This window comes from Cupressus sempervirens, chromosome 4 (genome assembly GCF_028749045.1).
Source record: "Cupressus sempervirens isolate cs-2001-9-10 chromosome 4, ASM2874904v1, whole genome shotgun sequence".
NCBI lineage: Eukaryota > Viridiplantae > Streptophyta > Pinopsida > Cupressales > Cupressaceae > Cupressus > Cupressus sempervirens.
The window spans coordinates 71,128,853-71,146,473 of record NC_143121.1 but is presented as its reverse complement, the minus strand read 5'-3'; the positions used below and the strand labels follow the sequence as shown (position 1 = coordinate 71,146,473).

At 36.5% G+C, this 17,621-nt stretch overlaps 1 pseudogene; it reads right to left on the bottom strand.

The window, feature by feature from the left end:
• Positions 1–13,785: 13,785 nt before the first annotated feature.
• LOC149559992 (flavone 3'-O-methyltransferase OMT1-like) lies at positions 13,786–16,781 on the bottom strand (annotated as a pseudogene).
• Between the last annotated feature and the right edge of the window lie 840 nt (positions 16,782–17,621).

Genomic DNA, 17,621 nt, shown 5'->3' with positions numbered 1-17,621 from the left:
TGGTATCTGAAATTTGACAGTTTTATGCATGAGCATGGATATAATAGGTGTCATTCAGATTACTGTGTTTATTTTAAGAGGTTGGATGATGATATCTACATTATTTTATGTTTATATGTTGATGATATGCTTGTAGCTGGGTCTAACATGGATCATATTAAGGGGCTGAAATGCCAATTAGCACATGCATTTGCTATGAAGGATTTGGGGGCAGCAAAAAAAATCCTTCATATGAAGATTTGTAGAGATAGGAAGAATAGAACATTGACACTATCTCAAGCTGATTATGTTGAGAAGGTGTTGCAACGTTTCTCTATGGAGAATGCTAAAGCTGTCAGCACACCTTTACCTAGTCATTTGAAATTGACTAAGGAGATGTGTCCCAAGACACAGGAAGAGGAGGATAAGATGTCTAAGGTACCCTATGCTTCAGCTGTAGGAAGTTTGATGTATGCTATGGTATGCACTAGGCCAGATATTGCACATGCAGTGGGAGTCGTTAGCAGGTATATGAGTCATCTAGGATTTGAGCATTGGAATGCTGTCAAGTGGATTCTTAGATATTTGAGAGGAACATCCAATAAGTGTTTACACTTTGGGGGCTCTACTACTGATTTACAGGGCTATGTTGACTCAAATTTGGCTAGGGATATTGATACCAAGAGGAGTACTACAGGTTATGTCTTTACTATTGGTGGGGCAGCCGTGAGCTGGGTTTCTAGGTTACAGAAGATTAATGCTCTCTCCACTATAGAGGCAAAGTATGTTGCTGCTACAGAGGTAGCCAAAGAGATGATATGGCTTCAGTTCTTCTTGGAAGAATTGGGACATCCTCAGAAGGATAATTATTTGTTCACAGATAGTCAGAGTGCCATTCATCTTGCTAAGAATTCAGCTCTACATTCTAAGACCAAACACATACAGTTGCGGTACCATTTCATTCGGTCATTTCTGGAGGATGGATAGTTAAAGCTAGAGAAGATACATACCAATGACAATCCAGCAGATATATTGACAAAGGTTGTAACAAGGGAGAAGCTGAACTCCTCTTCAGCTTCGGTTGGTGTTTTAGACTGAACATAAATAAAAGAATAGTAGAGTCCAAGATGGTTTGATCTAGTGGGAGCCCCATGTGGTAGTGGTATTGCTACAAGATCAGTCTCCAAGTGGGATATTGTTGTTTAGTGTGGAGCCTGATCAGTCCCCAAGTGGGAGATTTTTAGATTGTGGTGACTGATCAGGAAAGTACTGTACATACTTCATAAATAGCCGACATGGTAGCCGTCATATTATGACCGACATATGGCTGACATGTTATAACCCTAAAGTGGTTTAATACTTGTATAAAAGGGCTTAGGGTTGGGTATTTTTCATAATGTTGTGATACAAAATTGGTTCTTGCAGTGGTATTGAGCTGTAAGGGATTACGGATTGTAATCAGGTTGTAATCACTGGATTGTAATAAGATTGGACTTGCTATTTGGTGGACGTAGCCCAGGGATTGGGTGAACCACGTTAAATCTTGGTGCCTTGTGTTCATTTCTATGTGTTCTATTATTTTCTGTTATTGGTTATATTTGCATGTAGTTTTTATTTCTGTATGTGGTTTATCCTAACAGAAACCTGGGCCCATGAACCACTTGGCACACATCTGGCATTATCCATACCATGCTTGGCAACACATGGCATCCACCTGGTGAGAAATTGGTTCCTCAAAGACGTGGCGGGAAAGCGCTTCCCCACATTATTTAAAATCTTCGTAACTTCAAAATGTAGGGAAGCCTCAGCCATAGATCTGTTTGCATCAGACAGTGCTCAAAACTCTGTAGAACTATGAGCCAAGTTAACTGGATTGACCAATGAGGTGCCCCTATCGTACTCTGACTCACCTGAAAACTACCACCGAGGTCGACCCGTAATATCACTTGGAGAAGGGCGAGCCCATGACATCATCTGGGACACGTGCCCTCCACCTGCTTTCCTACATTTTAAAATTTCCTTGCATCTTGATAATGTGGGAATGCACCAGCACTTGATCTATTTTGAATCTATGGTGATCAGAGATCTATAGAACTGCATATCTGGTAGGCTAGACAGGCCAATGAGATGCCTTCATTGTACTCTGACTCATATGACAACTGCCACGGAAGACAAGCTGTCGATACCTTCTAAGAAAGTGGGCCCATGATGCCATCTATGCCATGCATTCCCAAGGTTCTATGTCACTATGGATAAACAACGTGCAACTTTTCATAGCGAGATAGCGCCCACCATTGATCTTCCTTAGATCTAGTGACAGGCAAGATGGATCTGATCTATCAGTGTATCAATCAATGAGAACTAGCCACATGCCAACCTGTCTAAAGAATCTTCGTCTGCAGCCTGCCAAGGCAAATAGGACCCACACCTTCTGATGTTGTCACAATACCATTTTCTGTCTAGGTGCTATGCCGCTAACGGCGAGGAATACAAACTTTTTGATAGCACCATAGCGCCCGTTGTGGATGGAACAAAACTCGACGCCGAAGAAACAATTAGGGAAGAGGAGGACCCACCTGACACGCGATCAAAAGGTGCTATGTCACTATGGGAAAACAACGTTCAACTTCCCATAGTGAGATAGTGCCATCCGTCGATTCAAATTGATCCAACGATGAGGAACTTGTGGGCCGCAGAAATAAATCATAAGGTTTGATCATTTAACAATTTTTTGATATTTCTGGGTCGTTTAAAATAACATTAATCCTAGGAACTAGCCGTTGGGTGGGGTTTGTATTTGAATTCAAATTTTGGCGACGACACAAAAATAAGCAATAGTTTTCCTTCTCAACCTTGTTAGGTACCCATTTACAACATAAAAATAATCTAGCTACCCTTTTCACTATCAATTTGTTCCCTATGTCATTATGATGTGGGTTTTTAATCGGTTCACCCATAACCATTTGGGATTTGCCCTAACTAATGAAATTAATTTTCCTTTTGGATTTCTCACCCAAACAAGTGGTTTTGGATTACCACAAACCTTTCAAAAAAACTTTTAGGTTTTGCACCCAAACAAGTTGTTTTAGCTTACCACAAACTCTTCGAAAAATGCTTTAGGGTCTTTTACCCAAATAACTAGTTTTGGCTTACCACAAACCCTTCAATAAAATTTTAAGGTTTTCACCTAAATAAATGGTTTTGGATTACCAAAAACCCTTCAAAGACTTAGCAAAAATATCATTTCAATGATGAAAAAAATACTATCTTTAAGCTTTTCTCTTTTATGAAGTCTCACTTTTCATGGATGTCTTGGTAGATTTCTGATTTGCACGAACAATTTGCAATCCTTCTTGAGAATTCACACTCACATTTGAACATTTGTATCTAAACTAACCTTTAATCATACCTGTGATATTTTTCCAGCTTGATCCATAACTCCATCCAACGTCCATTTTGAAGCATTTCTTCATAGAATTCTTTTTACACTCTCTATTCCAACATGTCTTTTCATAATGACTCTTTAATCCACAAAGACTACATGGATATAGATCCCAACACTTGTTTTTCATGTGCCCTTTCCTATGACAATTTGAACGTTGCATATATTGTTTACACTGAACAAATTTGATTGAATCCATATAATCATTTCTTTCATCTATCATATGTCCTAGTCCTTCATACTTTGGTCTTATTATGTGTTCAATAGGCTCTATGATTCCTTGTTCATGTTTTCCCAATCCTTTACCTTTGTAACCCATTTTCTTCATTATATTCCATCCAACATTCTTATTCTCACAACTGATAGTATTTGATTCCACATTTTCATATTCTTTATCACAAACAACCTTAACAGAGTCACACTTTTCTAGTGGTGAATTCAATTCATTTGTACTACATAAAACATCACATACTAATTTTTCTTTCACACATGCATTTCTTTCAATGATGGATTGATTTAGTTCATCTTTTAACAAGTCATTTCATTCTTTTACTTTCTTCATTTTCTCCTCTAATTCATCCTTCAACAAGTCATTCTCTTCTTTTACTTTCTTCATTTTCTCCTCTAATTCATCCTTTAACAAGTAATTTTCTTCTTTTACTTTCTTCATTTTCTCCTCTAATTCATCATTTCTTGTCTTAACATTATCCAACAACTTTAATTTTTTCTCTAGCTCTCCATTGGCTTCTATATAGTCATTAATTTGATTTAAAAAGTTGCATCTTTCCATATTCATTTCATTTCTTAACTGTGTTAGTTCTTCTTGCAAAAGATTCTTCTCACAAATTAAATCTCCATTTTCTTTCTTCACATTTATTAATTCTTCCTCTAAAATGTCTATTTCAGAAATTAAATTTGCATTTTCCTTTAACACTCTTTTACCTTGCTTCCTTACTGCAATTAATCCCCAAATAACACTTTCTTTGAATTAACCTAGTGCTTTTACCACATCTCACAATCACAGTGACAATTTTAGATTTCCTCATCTATTCCTTAAAAATTCAAATGTAAGATTATTGGAAATGATCACCATCTCAACAATATCAAACCAAACTCTATAACCTTTTCTCTACATTGATGAAATAGATAATTTTACCTCCAATAGTCTCATTCTTCTCTTAATGTAGCAATAGACAACATACCTATAGCCAACTTCCCTTCTCTTGAGTAATCTTTTGCCAAGCACTTTTTATTCTCCTTTAGGCAGCAACTTCAAAAAGCAAAAAAATCTATTCCACTATCCATCTTGGCATTCCAAACACCCAAAAGTTTCTTTGATGCTTCTAAATTAGATTATAACCTGCAATAGAAAAGAATTCACACAAAAAAAATCTGCCATAGCCCAAGAGTCAATGATGCTCTAATACCATGTAGAAAACTAAATATCAAACAATATGCAAAGAGATATTGAACAACACATATATATGACAACAATCAAAAAATTGATATAGTAGATCATAGAAAGAAGAGACACTTTACTGATCAGTCTACTTAAAAAATGTATTGCAATAGCTCTATATATAGAGGGCTTTTAGCTTCTATATGCTGATAGATGTTTCTAGAGTTTACATTGAAATTGACTCATCTATCTTGTATGTGGCAAATGAAACAATATTTCATTGACAGGACTAAAATTATATTCAATGATTTTCTAGAAAATAGGGAATGTGAGTAAATCACTAAATAGAACTACAATTTGGTTACAAAAAATAATTGACGTGGTCAAAAGAGGATTATTAATATTCCAACACCTCTTAATTATTTCTCTTTTCATCAACACTTGTTTTATTTGATATTCCCTTCCTGTCTTCTACTTCTATTCATTCTCTCTCACAACATACATATCATCACACATTTTTGTATAATATGCATTCTTGTCTTTTTGGGTGTCAATACCCTAAAAAAATCTTTCTCAAAATAATGAATTCAAAATTTGAATCATATCTCTAATTAGTTCATGAACAACCATTGTCACCTATGTGATAGGGTCTATATTGGTAGCCCTTCTAGTCTGTGCTAAGTATAGCCTTAGTCTCTATGCCCTTTCTTGTTTCCATTGATATGTTAGAATGTTAATCCCATCACAATGTAGACTATGTCCACTCTTTTATATGTCAAGCTAATGACCCATGATGTTAATTGTAATTGTCTTATTTTTTCTTTGTCTCCATGTTGGTTAGTGAGGATGTCTACAGGTGATCATGAGATGATATGCTTCATACTCAATTGGTTTTCAATCAATGAAAACACTTTGGCATACAAGATGTTTACAACACCAACTGCTCTTCTTTATGCCACTAAGATTTATAGGGTCAATAACATTTACATTTTGTTATGTTGGGTTCTCTCCAAAAAGTTCTACACTCAACTAACCCAACTAAATAGAAATTTTATTTGGGCTAAGGTGAGCAATAAGAAAGGTCATTGCTCCACCTCATGGCTACATTATGTCAAACTAAAGGATAAAGGGAGTTTGGGGATCATTGATCCTTTCACCCAAGGAGTTTTTGTGAAGAACCTCCTTATAGCAATATCGTGAGAATGCTCGAAATAACAGAATACAAAGTGATAGCAGAACTCAGAATGAATCTACTGATCGCAGGCCACTTCGAGGGGGTAACCTCCTTTGAGCAAGCTCAATACAATAAATTCGTCCGTGCCCATCAAGGGCCTCAACCTATTCTTATATACTGGGTACGATCTAGAAAAGTAATACTACCTATGCATGTGGGATAATAAAATATACTCACGGGACGACTTACAAAGCATATGCGTCCAACAACACTACTCTAACAAAATAAACAGAAGGAACACACAGGTTCCTAACATCCCCTCTCCCTTAGAAAAAAGCTTTGTCCTCAAAGCTTAAGGTGTGGAAATTGTTGTTGAATCTGAAGAAGGGGTTCCCAGGTAGCATCCTCTGGTTGCATGCCATGCCACTGAATCAAGACCTCAGAGATGGAGTGAGAGCGAAGCTGGCGAGTGCGCTGGTCAATGATTGCCACCGGCTCCAGGATAATGGATCCTTCCGTATCCATTTCAGGGAGAGTAGTTTGTGCTCTGACAGTGGTACCCAGAACTTTCTTTAGACAAGAAACATGAAAGACTGGATGAATGCGGGAAGAAGGAGGAAGTTCCAGTTTATAAGCAACTGAACCAATCTTCTGCAGAACCTTATAAGGCCCATAAAATTTTGGGGCCAGCTTATGACGCCCTTTCAGCTTTAGGGAGGATTGTTTGTATGGCTGTAGACGAAGAAAAACCATATCCCCAACTTGAAATGAGCGCTCAGAACGGTGTTGATCTGCTTGCTGTTTCATCCGATTACGGGCCATGTGAAGATTATCCTGTAAGGTACGAAGAATCTGATCCCTGCTGCGGAGAACTATGTCAACTGCCTGGACTGGTGAGCTGTTGGGAGTGTAGGGAAGGAGCACTGGAGGTGCCTGACCATAGACTGCTTCATATGGAGTCATTTTAGAGGCAGTGTGGTAAGAGGTATTGTACCACCATTCAGCTAAAGGGAGCCACTTGGCCCACTGATGTTGCTGTTCGGAAGTGAAGCAACGAAGATAAGTTTCCAAGCATTTATTGACAATTTCAGTTTGACCATCAGTTTGTGGGTGATAGCCCGAACTCATCTTCAGTTTGGTGCCAGTTTTCTGAAACAGTTCAGTCCAAAAATGACTGGTAAAAGTTGCATCACGATCAGAGACAATGGAAGAAGGGAGTCCATGAAGACGAAATATCTGGTCCATGAAGATTTGTGCAACAGAGGAGGCAGTATAGGGGTGGCTGAGGGCACAAAAATGACTATATTTCGAGAGACGATCAACCACAACCAAGATCACTGTCTTGCCACCGGATTTAGGAAGCCCTTCAATGAAATCCATAGAAATATCAGTCCAAATCCGTGTAGGGATGGGCAATGGTTCGAGCAAGCCAGGAAGGAGGGTCGTTTCACCCTTGTGGCGTTGGCAAGTATCACATTCAGCCACCATCTGTTGAATCGTCTGTTTCATCCCTTTCCAAAAGAAGTTTCTCCTTGCTTGCTCATAAGTTTTGAGGAAGCCTGAGTGCCCTGCTGAAGGAGAAGCATGGAGTTCATAAAAAATAGCCTGATGTAGAGCTGGGTTCTGAGGAAGCACTAGCCGACCCTTGTATCGAAGAGAAGCACCATCCCAAGAGTAATGTGGTATAGCAGAAGGATTATTGGCTAGCTGGTGAATGATTTGAGATAAAGAAGAGTCACTGTCATAGCCCTGCTGAACAGACGCTAACCAATTGGGAATGGGCATAGAAATAGCGGAAAGGGAAGCTTGATTATCAAATGTGCGAGAAAGAGCATCTGCCACAATATTCTCCTTACCCTTCTTGTAGGTGATCTCATAATCATACCCCATGAGTTTGCTGACCCATTTCTGTTGTGTAGGAGAGGATACCCGTTGTTCCAGGAAGTATTTCAGACTTTGGTGATCGGTTCTGATGCAAAAATGACTCCCTAAGAGGTATGGTCGCCACTTCTGTACAGCATGCAAAATAGCCATCATTTCTTTTTCATAAGTAGAGAGGGCTAGATTCTTACCAGAGAGGGCTTTGCTAGTGAACGCAATAGGATGGTCATCTTGCAGGAGAACAGCACCCAATCCATTGCCGCAAGCATCACTCTCAATAGTGAAGGGTTTGGAAAAATCTGGCATCGCGAGAACAGGTGTACTGCACATAGCCTGTTTCAGTTGTTCAAATGCAGTCTCAGCAACAGGGGTCCAGGAGAAGGCATCCTTTTTTAACAGAGCTGTCAATGGTGCTGCAATTTTCCCGTAATCTTTGACAAACTTGCGGTAGTAGCCAGTCAACCCCAAAAAACCTCGAAGGCTCTTGAGAGTTTTAGGATGCGGCCAAGTTTTCATGGCATTTATTTTTGTAGGATCCACCCACACTCCATGGTGTGCAACAATATGCCCGAGATACTCCACTTCCTCCTGGCCAAACACACATTTAGATAGTTTTGCACAGAGTTGATGATCAGAGAGAAGTTGCAAGACAAGCTCCAGATGATGGAGATGCTCAGCCCAAGTTTTGCTATATATGAGGATATCATCAAAGAAGACCAGAATGAATTTCCGGAGGTATGGTCGAAATATGTTATTCATCACTGCCTGAAATGTTGAAGGAGCATTCGTGAGGCCAAAGGGCATGACTAAAAATTCATAGTGACCATCATGTGTGCGGAAGGCAGTTTTAGGTATATCCTCCTCATTAACCCGAATTTGATGATACCCAGAACGAAGATCTAACTTGGAGAAAAAATAAGCCCCATGAAGTTCATCAAGAAGTTCATCAACAACTGGAATGGGAAACTTGTCCTTTATAGTGAGATGATTAAGTGCTCGGAAATCAATGCAGAGTCGCCATGACCCATCTTTTTTGCGAACAAGCAGAACTGGAGAAGAAAAGGAACTGGTACTAGGGCGAATAATTCCTTGCTTCAGTAAGTCACAGACAAGTATCTCGATTTCGGTCTTCTGATGAAATGGCTAGCGGTAGGGCCTAATGTTGGGCGGAACACTGCCAGGAAGGAGCTGAATACGGTGGTCCTCTGGACGAGAAGGAGGTAATCCCACAGGTTCAGCAAATATACCAAAATACTTGTCCAAAATGTGTTGGAGATCGGCAGGAGTGCTAGAGACTGCTGATGGCTGCATCTGAATGGAATGGAGCTGAGCGATGACACCATGTGAATTCTTCTTAAGAAGTTTTTCCATACGGTGTGAACTGATGATGCTGAGAGACCCTGGTTGTAAGCCTTTCAAAGTGTGTTGGTGCCCCTCGGCTGAAAACTGCATCCAAAGTTCAGCAAAATCCCAGAGAATGGGGCCAAGAGTGCATAACCATTGGGCACCCAAAACCACATCACAGCCACCTAAGGGTAAGGCAAACATGTCAGAGCGCATGTTATAATCTCCAATAGAGAGACGCACATTGTGATATTTCCCTTTACAAGGTAAAGTGCCCCCATTGGCAATCATGACTTCAAAGCTAGAGCAGGGATGGATAAAGCAATCAGCCTGTTTGGCTATTCATGGATCAATGAAGTTATGAGTGCTACCAGAATCAATGAGTATAGTAAGAGGGATCTTCTTGAAGAAACCCTGGACCCGCATGGTTTGTGGAGTAGTGACTCCTACCAAAGCATGGACAGATATCTCTGGTGGAGCTTCTGGTGAAGGAGGTTCAGGCTGGTGAGGCTCAACCTCATCATCCACTGTTTCCTGAGCATCTACATATTCTTCCAGTTCCGGTGGAGAATCCACATCCAAGAGATAGAGCTTTTGCTGAACACATCTATGGCCCCGAGACCATTTCTCATCACAATTATAACAAAGCCCTTTGTCTCGCCTGACTCGCATCTCTGTTTCAGACAAGTGCTTGATCGGAGTAGTTCTGGGAGCTGGTATGACTGGAGGGTTGTGAGAACCTGTATTTCTGAATGGAACAAAATTAGATCTCGAGCGTTGTAGAGCACTAATCTTGTCTTCCGCTAACTTAGCCAACCCAAGGGCTTCCATCATTGTAGTAGGTCGAAACATTTTGACTTCTGAGCGAAGTGCATCCTTCAGACCACTGACAAAACAACTACGGAAGAATTCATCAGACAAGCCCTCTGTGTAATTAGCTAATTTTTCAAACTCTGTCTGGTATTCTCTTACAGTGCCTGTTTGACGCAGTTTAGTTAGTGCTCCTATGAAATCATCAAAGGAACTAGGGCCAAAGCGCTCCAAAATGAGGGTGCACAATTCTCTCCACGTTGGGCCTACATTAGCCTTGATGTACCAACGGAACCATTGAAGAGCTTCATGTTCCAAATGAAAAGATGCAAGGGGGACTTTGTGGTTATCCAAAGTATTATGCAAGCTGAAATACTGCTCTGCCCTATAGATCCATCCAGTCGGATCAGAACCATCGAAGCGTGGAAAATCAAGCTTTGGTCCACGGAAATTGCCAGAAGAGGACCCAGTATCTCCTGAATGGTTTCGGCTCATGGCTGACTGCTGAAAGTTAAGACCCAAAATTTTGTCATCCAGATCTTGAAGTTTGGTTTTGAGGGATGCAATTTCCTCTTCCATGATTTTTGCTCCTGTACGCGTAACAACCATAAAACAAGGTTTTTTTTTTTTTTTTTTTTTTTTTTTTTTTTTGGAATGGGTAGAAGATGAGAAACAAAAACTTTTTTAGTTACGAAAAACTTGGATTTGGGTAAAACTCATATAGGAAATGGGTGTTCGACGGGTGGTGGGAGACTATCTGGGGACAAGGGAAAAAGAAAAATGAGGGTTTCAAGGGTAGGGAGGCGAAATGAGGCGAACAGTCCAAGAGGGATAAGGGAGCAAAATGAGGAATTGAATCTTGTGGCTCAGTTTGGTGGCGATTGGATGAGAGGTGAAAAAGATAGGGCAAACCCTAAAATTAGATAAATGAGGGATTTAGGGCTTTGATATGTAAAATTTGGGGTTGGGTCGCCAAGGAAGGAAGTATGCGAAATGATATTGCAGACGTTCTGCGGAAGTATGAGCAGAAACAGAAAGCAAACAAGGAAGCTACGACTAAAAAACAGAAAAATTTTTACTTTTTTTTTTTTAAAGAAAAATTCACTCACAGACAGAACAACTGAAAAGAGTTATTGCAATAACAAGAGATATTAGAAGTGAGAGGAACCTGAAGGCCACGACAGAAAAAAAAATTTGATGTAATTTCCACCCAGCGAGCCCAAGAGAGTGCTCTGATACCAGATGTGAAGAACCTCCTTATAGCAATATCGTGAGAATGCTCGAAATAACAGAATACAAAGTGATAGCAGAACTCAGAATGAATCTACTGATCGCAGGCCACTTCGAGGGGGTAACCTCCTTTGAGCAAGCTCAATACAATAAATTCGTCCGTGCCCATCAAGGGCCTCAACCTATTCTTATATACTGGGTACGATCTAGAAAAGTAATACTACCTATGCATGTGGGATAATAAAATATACTCACGGGACGACTTACAAAGCATATGCGTCCAACAACACTACTCTAACAAAATAAACAGAAGGAACACACAGGTTCCTAACAGTTTTCCTTGTCACTAAATGGATTGTTCAAGCTTTGGAAGTGGATACCTCCTTGAAATATTTAGTTAGATTTTAAATCAAATCTATTTTTTCTAACCATTCATCGGACATAGTTGATTGGAAACATAAACTCCACTTTATTTACACCTTTTTTTAAAACTCATGGATCAAATCCATTCATTTCCATTTGGCAAGCCTAGAAAAGTACCTCAAGGAAGCTAATTTGGCATGATCAATCCTTTATTCATGATGTCATCTTTGCAACATCCTCTATCTAGTGGATTCAGTTGATTCAACAAGAGGTAAATACCTTTTTAAAAAGGGAACTAAAGTTTTTAGAGATTTGTGGGATCCAATCACTTTCAATTGGAAGTCAAAGAAGAAACTTACATCTCAGTTTAAACTAGCGTCCTCTACTAAGCAACCTCTTCTACAAATTAGTTGGTTCCTCCTAAACTCTCACATTTGTTCACCTTTCCAGTCTACCTTTTTCAATTATTGTAGTGGATTAATAATTGTAAGATATTTTTATTTCCCCTTAAGGTCATTATAAGGAGCTTCTCCCTACTTTGATGATCTCACCCTACCTCAATGCTAAATAAAAATGTAAATTTGGTTAGTCTAAATAGGAAAACTTAGCCTATAAATATGAAAATCCATAAAATATTCCAATTCTCAACTCTTAGATGGACAATATTTCATGTCAAGTTTCCCATCAAAACTTGCCTTAGATTTCTTTATCATTTACCTTCATGTCATTTTTGTGCTTGAGTAGAATCCATAAAACATGTATTTTTGTTTTGTTCTCATGTTTGCAACATTTGGTGTTCCCCTTTTTCATCTCTTCCTACTCTTTTCCAACATGGTTGGACATGGAGAACATATTTTCTTGGTAGCTCCCCCATCATAACATTCTTACACAGTCCTTTAGACAAGTCATCCTTAAGTCTATTTGGAGATTACATTGTCATGCTGTCTTGAGTGCCATGTTCTTGCCCCTCCAAATTAAAATTCAAATGATCTTCTAGAACCATACCCTTTAGGTATCAAGTGTGCGAGAAAATATTTAGGATAAGCTCCATGTCGACAGTTAAATTACAATATATTTGTTAACTTCAAGAATAGTTATAGCTAGTTTAAGGGAATATTTCTACATAGTATCATGATCATGTGTGCTCACATGTTATAAAGGCTTAACTGCTAATCAAGTAGATGCACAAAGGATTGGTTTAATTCTTATTACTTTCTTGATTTCCATCTCTTGGAGGATGAAACTAATGTTTCTTTTTATATCCAAGGTGCTTGATTCTATTATAGGCCATGGACAAGTATGTTTCTTTTTGGTGTAATTTATGGAAGCAATGTCAAGTTTATGTTGTTGTTCATGTTATTGTAATTTATTCGTTTTCATTTAAATATTTTTAATATTTATTTTTCTTGTTCCAAAAAAAAAAAAAACATTTTAAATTCATTTTGTTAACTAAAATGTAATTTAATTAATAATATTAGCAACATATTACCAAAAATGTGTATATGAAATCATGTATTTCCTTTATTTCATTAATAATGTTCATTGGATTGGCAATTTTTTTTAAAGTTAAAATTATATATATATATATATATATATATATATATATATATATATATATATATATATATATATAACTAATTTATACTCTAAAAGAGTTCAATCCCCATCATCTTTAAATTACTATCAATTAATTTGACACAAGTGATTTAAAAAATAAAATCACAAAAGAAACAATATAAAACACAATATTGCATTACTAGGCATTGTTTAAAATAAATCATGCTATTTTAATAAAAATTAAAACCACCAAGCATGACTATAGTAACACATAAAACTATAAATATAACCATCATACAACACATATGAGCTAGAAACATCTCTAAATGCTCAAATCACAGTGAAGAAAGAAAAAGAAATACAAAAGATCAACTTGTTTGAAGTGGTTTGAAACTACATCTCATATATGAACTACTCATTATCCCTCCCCTAAGATTAATGAAGCATATATCCTTCCTTTGAGCGATGATGGTAGTTTATTTATATAATATTTCAAAACATAGAATTTTAAACATGCTAGATCATCTAATACATCACATATAGATCTACTAAAAACCACATATTTCAATATGACTAACTTTAGTGAAACTATTAAAATCTATTGACCTAGAATTTGGAAATCTCAATAATAGTTTGAATGAATGGTAATTTGAAGATGGTGTAGTTTTCAAAACCTGCTTTGCTAAAAATTTGTTTGAATTCCCTTTCAAATCGCTCCTTCCCACCACTACTAAATAACATCATTCCCATATCAAATTTCAACCCCACTCCTCTCAGATATTTTTCTTCATTAGCTTCATCTTTTTTCCCTTCAACAATAAGAGCATCCACAATTATAACTTTCCCATTTTCGGGTACGGCCTCATAACACCTTTTCAACACTCTTACACAATCATCATCATCCTAATCATGCAAAACCCACTACAATAAGATTTCAAATTTAAATTAAATTTTTAGCTAAATATTATAAATTTGATACAATATTAAATAAAATTATTTAAGATCATATACCCTGATGAAAATGGCATCAACTGATGGAATATGTTCAAACATGTTGCCACTCATATACTCTACTTCTACAATGTTAAAAAAAAACAATATTTCGTTGTCAAATAATAATAATAATCAGCTAATAACAATAGAAGTAGTATTAATTTTAATGATATTAAGTAGTTCTTGAGTAAAAAAAAGTAACTTGCTATGAAATTCTAAACTTCACAATTTTCACATAAAAATGATTATGATCATTTTATTATTACCAACACAAAATAATGTTTATTTTTTATATGAAAACTAGTATATAAAGTATTAAATCTATTTTATATTTTATTATTTATGTATATGAATTGTTATTAAAGGTAAAATAAAAATTAAGAAATTTTTAGTTTGTATTCATAATTTTTTCCCATTGCTAAAGATCTCTTAAAGTTAATCATATATTTTATCATAGAGAGTTAATGACTTTTAAAATATATTTAATTGTAAAACAAACAAATCTTAAGTGATAGTGTTGTTCTTGTAATCAAGATTCAAACCCACTTAAGAAATATTGCTAAATCTTTAAATGAGAATGAAGTTCCCTATTTAACCTAGCCAATTTGCAAATGAAAACACCAAAATTACTCAAAAAGAAGAAGCTTAAGATATGTTATAAAAATGAAAACATAAATATCAACTATTATGAATAAGTAAATAAATTACTAACATCTCTCTGAACCAAAAAATTCTTCAAATAAAGCTAAAAGGACCCTATTAGATGGGTGCCAAGACATTCTTCTTACCAATAAGATGTCTACTATTGGAAAGTTGTTCATCCATCAAATCAATGAACTAAAGTGAATCTTACTGGCAATAGGAAGTGTAGAAGAAATAACATGGGGCAAATCAAAATTGATTCCTCATAATATGTTTGTAATACTCCACAATGATGGACAAGACAAAGCCCACACCTCCCCCAACATCAACCAAAGAAGTTATCTTCTTAAATCCCTCCTCATAAATCTTGATAGCATTAGTCATGACAACACGAGTGTCACAAGACACAGCCTCATCAAACATCTTGTTTGCATCAGGATCATTTACACCGTAATCTCAATTACTCATACCAAAAGCCTTTCCAAAGGCACCGCCTCCTTTTAACACGAACTCCTCCAAATGCATCCACCCTTGGAAGGCAATATGGCTTGTCGAACCCAACAAAAATGGAACATAATTATGACCTCCATTACTATTCCTCTTAGCAAGCAATTTGTAATAACCCCAACAGGATATAACTTCTTCAAACACTAAAATCTTCTCTAGTTCAATTATTTGACATTTTGTCAAACACTTTGCAAGCAAGCTCTGATACCAATGTAATAACCTCTTACAAGAAACTAATATACAAGTGCAATTCTTTTGATATTTTCAATGAAAATACATGGAAATTAGATATGAAATGCATACCTACATACAATTGACATTTTGACAAACAATTGACCTACAATAATGACTACAGTAATGCCAAAATTTGATTCTGAATTATCACAACAAAATCATATTCTTATGAAGTACAATGATAACTACTAATAGTTACAAGAGGAACCTAATAATGGTGATTCCCAAGAATGGAAATGAATCAAACATAGATACTGCAACGTGACATCATGCATGCGTACTGTAGCAGCCAAAACCTATTCTCCAATTTAAGTACAAATAGAAATCTTGAATTGAAGCACTCCCGAATACTAAATTCAATGGATATTTCACTACCTCAAATGGTTGCAACACTAAAGAGTTGATGTTCTCCAATGGCTAACTGAAATCAGAAACCTTAGCTTCTTCTCCCAACTTAATATCAAATGTAGCTCACAATAATTGGATGATAAACAGTGAAGCTCTCACCTCTAATTATATTTTTCCTTAACCCTTCTAGAAGGAAATAAAATATTTAATAATTGCATTTTCTAGAACTTTCTCCCTATCTAATAATTAACTTGCTTTTAGAAAAGTAAATTATTAGAAGTTTCCCCCTTCCAATAATTAATGCACTCTCTAGAAGCTTCTCTCTTGTAATAAAATATTTAATGATTGCAATTACTAGAACTTTCCCCTTCCAATAATTAACTCACTCTCAATTGATTAAATTAAGTAAATATAAAGTCACCTTTTTATTTTAATTTATTTAATGACTTTATAAGAAATTAATTTAATCAATTTTTCCTTATTTCTTCATTTAGCCTTCAAAGAATGTCAAGGTTAAGAACTCCACTTAAATGCTAAAAGAATGGGGACATTACACAATTTAGAAAGGCTAGTGAGACCATATCCGGTTTGCTTAACGTCCTCATGATGTGGGATCTCACTATAGACTTGGTGGGCTCCTAGAAATCTTAGGAGGCGAAATAGATATTCTAAGCAAGGTGGGCTTTCATTGGAGGCTGAAATTCTTCTAGGGTTAGAGAGTCATCATGGGAGGAAATTAGGTCAAGAATATTCAATAAAATGGCAGCTCTGAGAGTCATGGGCTTAGATAGGCCAAGTATAATGTCATAGAGTTTTAGCTGAGACAAGAAACTAATTCCATGCTCATGGGGTTCGTGCCTAGAAATTTTAGAATCCATGGCAAAGGATATACTTGAGATCGTTGGATAATGGTGTGGATTAAAGAGGGGATATGGGCACCTATTCATAACACTAGCAAGTAGTCTCACTTCTCAATGTTTAAAAAAATTAAGAGAATCTCAAATTTGGGTGTTAGCTGGTGGAGACTTTAATTGTGATAGATAGCGATGTAGATTTTTGTGAGGTAATTACGGAGGTAGCATTCGTGGTTTGAAAATAAAAACACATTATAACCGACACTATTTATTATGCACAACTGCCAAACACATTATTGTTGTCATTTCCTTCAAAGAATAATAACATCACATTTCCGGTATATTATAATGGACTTGAAAGCACAATATTTGGTGGCTCGATTGTACAGTTTTAAATTTAGACTCAGCGGATATATATCTCAATCACAACATATCACAGTTCTCAAAGATCGAAGGTAAATAAAACAATAGATTGTTTGTAGTTGGTGTTCTAAGGAGATTTCAATATTGTTCTAAAGGTTCCATAGTTGGTCATATCAGATATTAGATCTTGACTTGAGTATGTTACAATTAAAATTAGTGAAAGCAACATTCATAATGTTTTTCACAAGGATTGTTTAACAGGAAAGGATAGAAGATAGGTTTGCCAACTATGAATTGAGTAATTTTCATTCACAACTCAATTTAGTTTCGATGTTAAAGAATGCCAACTAGAATATATTGTTATATTTGGATAGAGGTAGGTTGTCTTCACATTTGTATGTTTTTATTGTTTATTTTTATTTATATGTGTCTTAAAGTTTAAGAGATAAATTTTTCATAGACAATATGTAATAACAATGATAATAATAGGGTTGTCTTCTC